Source organism: Nyctereutes procyonoides, unplaced genomic scaffold, assembly GCF_905146905.1.
Source record: "Nyctereutes procyonoides isolate TBG_1078 unplaced genomic scaffold, NYPRO_anot_genome, whole genome shotgun sequence".
Classification (NCBI taxonomy): domain Eukaryota; kingdom Metazoa; phylum Chordata; class Mammalia; order Carnivora; family Canidae; genus Nyctereutes; species Nyctereutes procyonoides.
This window is the reverse complement of record NW_026575139.1, coordinates 31,172,039-31,180,926: the sequence shown is the minus strand read 5'-3', so window position 1 is coordinate 31,180,926 and position 8,888 is coordinate 31,172,039.

Here is an 8,888-nt window from a genome sequence, read left to right as displayed (position 1 = left end):
GAAATCCTGTGCCTCTCCCAGGAGATGTGATGGCTTGAGCAGAGTTCAGGTGAGCAAGTCAGTCTCCAGCCGGGCCTTCCACCTGCCCTCAGGCTGGCGGGCATAACAGCGCCCGCAGCCCTCACGCACCCAGCTCCGCCCGTGGGAGAGGCTACCGGCCGCTTAGGTGCAGCCTTCCGCTGGGGACATTCACAGAGAGCGCAACCTGCCCCAACAACCCCCAACGCAGAGCTGTGAGCTTAGGGGCAACTGAGGAGTGGGGGGCTGCGGCGGGCCCCCTGGGGCCTAGAAGGGAGCGGGTGTTAGGGCGGAGCTCGGGGCCCGCGCGACCCGCTCGCCCCCGGGGGCGGTCCCGTCCGGGGCGCGCTGCAGCCTGAGCCGCGAACTCCCGGCGCGGAAGGCGAGGGCGGGCGCGCGGAGGGGCCCCGCGTGCAGAGTTGAAGGGGGCTCTCGGAGTCCTGGAGGAGTAGGGTGCACGCTGAAGGCGCGCGCCCCCTTAACTTCTGTGGGGCCGCCTCCTGCCGGTCCCGTCCCGGTGCCAGCCAGAGTCCCGCCCGGCCCGCGCTGCTTCTGAATCAGCTGGCTGTCCTGACAGTCTGGGGGGTTGCTCGCCCACGCCGTTCAGAGTCAGGGGCCCTTAGAAGCCCGCGTTGCCCGAGCACGGTGACTCTCCTCGCCCTTGGAGATCCGGAATGGGGAGCTTTCCTGTCCAGCTAAGGCTAGGTTTGCAGCCAGTGCAGACAGGGAAGAAAATAGCAGCCGGTGAGGGAGGTTGCAGACTCTGCACCTGACCTTGTTAAAGGACAACTCTGACTCTGGAGGGCTGTGCGGGGACAACTCTGACTCTGCTTTTCTCACCAGCTCCCAGGTGCTGCTACTGCCCTTGGTTAGGAACCACGGGAGTTGGAGTTACTCCCGTAAAGGGGAGACCTTGAACTCAAGACTGGCTACACAGCTTGCAGGGTCCAATACAAAATGAAAAGATAGGCTTCTGCTTCAAAAATGAAGAATTCCAAGGCATCAACAGCACACTGTAAGAACAATTGTGGGGCCCTGTGCCACTGCCTGAGCCTCGTCAGGCTTTAGAGAGGATTAAAGGTCAGTTTGTAAATCACTTAGCTATCACCAGGGTGGTAAATCCTTGATAACATTAGTGATCCCTATTGCTCAGCCCCAGACAGCCTCTCGCTGAACACATGGACTGTCAGACCTTATGTAGTCCAACCTTCATTTTATGGGGAGGAGATTGAGCTTCATAGGAAGAGCTCGAAGGATAAATGATGGGCCAGTGGGACAATTTACTGAGATCACACTCAGGCTTCCAGATATCTAGGCCAGGGCTTTTCCTTCAGGTCTGTGTACTCAGTGTGTGTATGATAGGGTGGAGGAGTAGATGGCAGGGAGGTAACATTGCATCTCAGAGATGCGGAGAGGAGGTCGAGACTAGTTGGGTGCAGGTTGGCTCTGCACGAACACAGTCCAGACCATTGGATCACTCACATGTTCTGGGATGTGTGTTCTGAGCCCATTTGTAGGAGCCTAGAATTATGTGGAAGGAGTACAGGTGCACTCAGCCACTGCCTCTGAAACAGATCAGGTTGCTGTGCTTTGTGGTTCTTGGTCTGCCCTCCAGTTTCTCTATCTCCTCCCTTATTGCCACTTATTGCTGTCAGGGTGCCTGTCTCCAGCAGCTACTCTATAAATTGCTTACAATCTGACTATACTTAACAAAATAACCCAGGGTGGGGTGCACCGATGGCTCAGTTGGTTAAGTGTCTCAGTCTTGATCTCAGTCTTGATTCCAGGGTCTTGAGTTCAAGCGCCATGTTTGGCTCCTACTTAAAAAAAAAAATAACCCAAGATATCACAACTGTGCTTAAAATGAGGATAAATAGTGTCTGAGTACTCTTGTCACATGACCTGTGCTTCTCCAAAGCTTCTCCAGGCTTTTGCTTTTTCACCTGGTTTCTGATTCTGTGTTTTGTTTTGCATGAGTGAGGTTGCCAGATACTGAATGCTGGATGAACGAGTTATCAACTGTAACAATAAGGAAATTGATAAAAGAAAGATTGCAGGTTTTAAGAATTATTGCAATTATTACTATTTTATTTGACACTATTAGGACAAGAAGATTGACAATGAATTTCTGAGGCTGTTCTGAGAACCAGACCAGCTCTTCGCTTCCTATTATGCCAGGGTAAGCCATGCCACGGTAACAGTTGTGCCTTCTCTTTGTAGAGGCCACTGTCAGGCAGTTTATATTGAGAACAGCACTTCCAGACACTGGGGTCCACTGTGGCCAGAGATGTGAAGGTGGGGTAGTGAGAAGATTTGTGATTACCCCAAACCGGGGCACAGATCATGGCTACCTCTTCTTTCCTTCTCCCTTCTTACCACCCCAGGTGTCTCATGATTGGCTTAGGAAGGAAGCAATGGAGGTGGCCTCAGGGTGTCTACCCATTCAGGGAGGCCCAAGGACTGAGCAAGACCACTGTCCTCCCAGAATAGTCCTCCCCATTTCTCTCTCCAGCAGGATCCTGCTTTTCTCTCAAACCCACCTCTGTGGCCCCTCTTCTGAAGCTCCCTTCAGCTACCCCTGGAGTTGGGGCTCAGCCCTGTGTGTTACCACAGCTTAACAGAAGTAATAGTAGTAATAGTTGCCATATTTGGGGCACTGCGCTAAGTCATCCATTAATCCCAAAGGCCTTTCAAGGTAGGTGCTGTTATTCTTTGCATTTGCAAGTGATGAAATAGAAGAAACATGCCAAAATTGTACAAGCTGACTCCACATTTGGGGCTATTAACTTCAGAGGTTTACTGAATAGTGTATCTTATACTATGGAGATGATCCTCCAAGAAGTTGATCAGAGGCTCGGGGCTCGGTAACTTCTGAATGAAATGAATGAGTGAATGAATGAATGAATGAATGAGGGCAGGCATCTCTGCAGCTCGTTTCCAGGGCTGAAATGGTTGACAGTGCCCTGGGTGTTCCTCTGTGGCTATGGCCTGCTCAGGACATTTCTGGCTCCTGGAAGTGGAGTCGGCTAGGCAGTCTGTCATCTGTGATGCCACGGTCTCTGGGAAGTAGGGCTGGTGGAAAACCATGCATGTGTCTCTCCTGACCAGGAACAACCTAAGAGAATGCCACACTTGTGAGTGAGAAACCTGGAGGCAAAAAAAAGAGAAACCTGGAGGCACTCAGGGGAGGGCAGACCTAGTGTAGTGACTGGTGTGAGGCAGCCCTGGCCCAGGCTCTGGAAAGACCCAGTCCTCTTCTTTTGTATCTTTTGTACAGCAAACTCCCTGAGGAGTCCATTTGTTTTACCTACCATGTCCTTGTCTTTGTCCTTGAACTGAGGTAGCAATCAGAGTTGCACATCCCTCTGCCCCATGGGCTGCACCCTTGTGCCTTGTAGCTCTATGTCTTCTTCCCCTCCTGCTTTAGAAGCAACACCAGCAATCTCCTGGGGTCCTAGGTCAGGACTGGATTCCAGGGTAGTGGGTTTCCTCCTTGCCCCCAGCCTTATGTCTCAGAGGTAGGGCAAGGTCAAGTCCTCTACTGTGGGCTTTCATTCTTTGACTTTCCCTACCACATCCAGCACTACAAGTGGTGAGTGTTGAGATCATCTAGAAAGCCTAAAAGCTGGAGCCGTGGTCTGTCCACTACCCACACACATACATGCAACACATACACACACTCATGTGTGCCAACCCTCCATTGACTCTCTAACTGCCAGTTTGTCCCATTTGGTGTCTTGGTCCAGGAGTGAGATGACAAGTAAAATAAATAGACCTCCTAATTACATGTGGCTCCTTTCTCTAAGCCAGCATTATCCAATGGAACTTTCTTTGCTGATGGAAATGTTTCTTTAAAAAAAAATTATTTGAGAGAGAAAGATAGATCAAGCACACAGAAGGAGAGGGAGAAGCAGACTCCCCACTGAGCAGGGAGCCCAATGAGGGGTTCAGTTCCAGGACCCTGAAAGCAGACACTTAACCAACTGAGCCACCCAGGCAGCTCTGATGGAAATGTTCTGTATTTGCTCTGTCCAATACCATGAAAGGCTATTGAGCGCTTAAAATGTGGCTAGTGTGAGGAACTGAAGTTTAAATTTTATTTCATTTTAATTAGAATTTATATAACCACATGAGACCAGTGGCTAGCAAATTGGGCAACATAGATCTAGACGTACAGGACCAATAAAATCTCAGCCCCCAGGGCCTGGTAGGTGGGAGTGGATATGTAGGGCAAACTATTTGGAATTGGATCTGGACTGTTAATCCCTATGCTACATCTGTGCTTGAGCTTAGATTTAAAACCTCATCTCTGTCCCCTTTTTATACATTTTTATTTATAATCCTCAGCAACTTTTTTAAAAGATTGTATTTATTTATTCATGAGAGATACAAAGAGAGAGACAGAGACATAGGCAGAGGGAGAAGCAGGCTCCCCACAAGGAGCCCAATGTGGGACTTGATCCCAGGACCCTAAGATCACACCCTGAGCCAAAGGCAGATAGATGCTCAACAGCTGAGCCACCCAGGCATCCCATCTCTGGCGTCCCATAACAGCAACTTTGTAAAGATCATCTTACTCAATTTTTGCAGATGAGGCATCTGAGGCCCAGAGAGCTAAGTGGTAGCCGGAGGTCATGTGGCACGCTGGGGCTCAGCCTCTCCTATAGAGCTGTCTGGCTCCAAAGCCAGGCTTGGCCCACCACCTTTCTTTAGGGCCTTGACATCCCATTCACCAGAAGGTGGCCCAGCCCTCTCACCAAGCCCTGGGCACTGCTGTGCTGCACCACCGTGAGAAACTGGGCTAGGCAGACTTCTGAGTTCAGCTGGTGAGGGGAAGCTACTGGTGTATCCAGGAAAGCAGAGGAGGAGCCGAACTATACACAGAGCCCCACCTGCACTCCAGCTCACAGGTGTCTTATGGAGGAGGCCAGGAGACTGCTGGGTGGGACATATGATGTCCAGGGCCTTCCTTCTGCCTGAAATTTTTTGCTTGCCATCTGAATTCCACCAAAGATTCTCTCTCTTTCTGAAAAAAATATGGGAGAGGTTCTTTAATAGTTTGGTTTAATGGGAGGAAAAGGAGGTTTTGATAGAGGGGAGAGTCCTTTGCAAGGTACAGTAGAGGGAAGGGCAGAACTGGGTAGAAGCCCAGTGTAGACAAATGCTAGTCAAAGAGCCTGAAGACACAGGGTTCCAGGGGGGCAGTGTGGGATGAGTGAAGAAGCAGGGGACAAGGCAAGAACTGTTAGTAGGCCAGACTTTGGGGAGGCACTGAGGCACACTTTCAACCCACTTAAACTCCGTCTGTTCTCTCAGGGCTCTCAAGCCAGCCTGGTTGCCTCATGTTCCAGGGCCTTTGCACACACAGTTCCCTGTACACCAACCCTCACTAGCTTCTGCCTCCTTCATCCCTCCTCTTCCTCCTTCAGCTCTCAGTTTAAAGATCACCTTCTCAAGAATATCTTTCTGCCTCCTAGGCTTTATATTGTGTTTATTGTGTTGCGTGTTCTCACTGCATCTTCTCCTCTCCTCCATGTGCTTTGCTCAGCTTCTGATTATTTATTTGTTAGGATTACTATTTGATTAATGTCTTACTCCCTTACTGGATTCTAAGCTTCATGAGAACTGGGACTATGTGTGGTTTTGCTTTTGATTTTAGCCACAGCAACTCACTGTAATGCCTGACACATAGATGCCACTCCATAAATACGGGTTGAATCAGGTCAATGAATGAAGGTGAAGTGGGTCCATCCACAATGGGGCTTTCTTGCCTCCTCCTATTTTTTTTTAAGATTTTATTTATTTATTCATGAGAGACACACAGAGAGAGGCAGAGACATAGGCAGAGGGAGAAGCAGGCTCCTCGCTGGGAGTCCGATTTGGGTTATGGTCCCAGGATCCTGGGATCACAACCTGAGCCAAAGGCAGACACTTAACCACTGAACCACCCAGGTGCTGCTTTCTTGCCCCTTTCCATAAAGAAGTCGAGTCTTTTCACCAGGACATGATGAATCCATGATAATTCATCCATGATGAATTCCTAAGTCCTTACATATACATTTATTCTCCACAAGAACCCAGTAGGGGGGAACTGTTATTCTTACCCTGCCTCACAAATGGGGAATTTGAGGTCCAGAGAGGTTAAGTACTTTGACCAAGATCACACAGCTAGATGGTAAGTGGAAGAGCCAAGATTCAAACCCAGGCAATCTGGCTCTGCAGCTAGGTTTTTAACCAGTGCCCACGCCTCTCCAAAGAGCTCCAGAAACTGCATATTCACATAGCCTCCTCATAGCCTCCTTTCTCTCATATATGGAAGAAGATCAGTTATGATGCATTGGGCTGGAAATAACCCAAAAGTCAACTAATAGTGGCTTAAACTCTAGGGAGATATTTTAATCTATTTAACAAGAAGTCTGGAGGTAGGCAATTCTAGAGTTCACTCAATGGTTCAATGCTGCTGTCCAAAACCAGGCTTCCCCCATCTTTCTGCCCTGTCATCATCTGTGCATTTGTTGCTACCGCAACGAACATCACATTCTCTCAAAACAGTGTCCCAAGCAGGAAGGAAAGGGATTGTGAGGGTATTTGTTTGCAAGATTGAATTTAAACAATAAAGTGGCCATCTGTACCAGCCTCTAGGGTGATACTTACAACACGGTCTTGCAGTTGACTCTTCATCTAGGATTACCCCTCCCCAGTAGCTTCCCCAACTGGCTTTTTCCTAACAGAGGTTATTCTGGGAATATCCTCCACCAGCCCCTAGCACTGTCCAGGCACCCACGGTGCTTGCTGAAGGGGCAGCCCTTAAGGTGGCCAAGAGTGAGAGGAAGGGAAGGGCTAAGGTGGCTGTGTCCATCGCCAGAACTGGGGAACTCAGAGGGAAATTGGATATCACAGTGCTCAGAGCACAGGAAACAGGAAGTGGGAAGTCTGAGAAGAGAAGGGAGAGAGTTGTGGCAAATATTGGCACAGTTGGTAAGGAGCTATAAAAAAGGGAAGGGTGTAAACCCAGAGATTTGTGCCAACACAGCTTCCTGTAGGTCCCAAAGTTTTCTTCCATCTAGGGGTGTTGTTTCCTTCCAGAGAGGGCAAGTGTATGGCTGTCACTCCCCTCAGAAGCAATCAAGTACAGATGAATCCTTAGTGGGTATTTCTGATGACTCCTGCAGTAGTTAGAGGAATTAAAGGCTTTTAAATCCTCCTCTCTATTCTTATCTATTATGGCCCTATGGAATTGAAAACTGATAGCAGGCAGGGGAGAGAAGCTAAAATTTGGGGGGTAGTTAAGAGAGAGGAAGTAGAACCAATTCCCCACTTCCCCTCATGTCCCTTCAGTATCTGGGATTCTCTTTCTTGGGTCAGAACCTGCTGGAGCAGGGTCCCTGCTGAGGCTTCCATAAGGGGTAAAGCTGACAAGGTTGGGTTTGTTCTTGGGGTACCATTGGATCAGAAAGGAGGTGTGCTCTGCTGTGATTCCACTTTGTTCCTGGAAGTCGATTTCCCATGGTCCTGGCTCAGCTCTTGTCCATCAGAGAAGGGCCACCCCCCTTCACTGCATCCTTAATTCTTCCCAAGCCCCATTTGGAAAGGAAGGACATCCCAACAGGCTCAACTACTTTGTCTTGCCCGGGGAAACAAAATTTAATACTGAAAACGAAATCATTTTAATGGCTGGCTCATGCTGCCTAAATAAACCATCTCTAAGTGGTTTCTCAAAATAACGCATCAAAAACCAAAACACACTCCACATCAAACATTTAAAATATTCAGTATGACTCTCAGATTACCTTTTCCTGTGGAAAGATAATCTGAACAACAGTCGCTAGGATATTCTGCACACAAGGGAGAATATTATTGGGTCTATAGCATCTGGGCCAAACTATGGAGGAGGGAAGAGGATGTCAGCCTCACCCTTAGGGTTTGCAACGATCTCAGAAGAGTTAGGAACAAAGACTGGGGACCATGACTGTGAGACCTTTGAAAGTGTGGGACCCTTTGTAACTTGCTCCATTTGAGGTTTCATTACCCACTGCCCCCCTTTGCTATAGGAACAATTGCTAAGCCGCTCAAATGGCCAAGTGTGACTAGTTTCTGTAGCAGCAGAGAAAGGACAGACTGGGCTGGTTTGGGGAAGGGAGTGGTGGTCGGTAGTCTGGTTTTAAGAGGAACTGAAAGCCTAAAGATCTTGGGCTTGTAGCTCGGAAGCAAAGGCAACCCAGGCCTGAGGCATGTCAAGAGAGCCAGGACCACCAGGTGAAGAGGGGAGAGTGTGCATAAAAGCCAGGTGCAAGGGGCCCTCATTTTTCCAGCTTCATGCTCTAGTCCTCTGGCCAGAGAAAGGACCCAAGGCCCTGGAGGAGTCAGAGTTCACACGTTCCCCCTTACTTCTGGCTCCAGGATCCTTTCCTAAAGAGAGAAACTAGATGAGTCGAGGGAAACCGAAAGATGCAGTGTTGGAGGTGGCTGGGGAGGGCTTGGGCATATACGCTTGAGGTGGCTGAAGACTCTGGGGGTGGTGGGGACATACTCCAGGAGAAAAGCTACACCCTCGTATTTGTAGCAGTGCCTTATAACTGTAAAGCGCTTTCCAAATGCTTTTGTAAAATCTTCCTGTTGTCTCTGCCCATTTTAAGAGAACTTCTGCCTCGTGGCCACTAGGAGGCAGCCAAGTCCCATGCAGTTGAGAGATCCCTGGCAGGTAAGGCCCGTCGGGGAGGAGGGCGGAGGGTGGGAGGGGCAGCCTTCCCGGGCTGTGGCCGTACAAATTTTACCAACCCACGGACCCACTGAAGCAGGCCCCTTTGTCGAGCGCTTCTTTCCTCTCTGTAATCCTCAGATGACACCCAAAGCACACTGAGAATTTCACG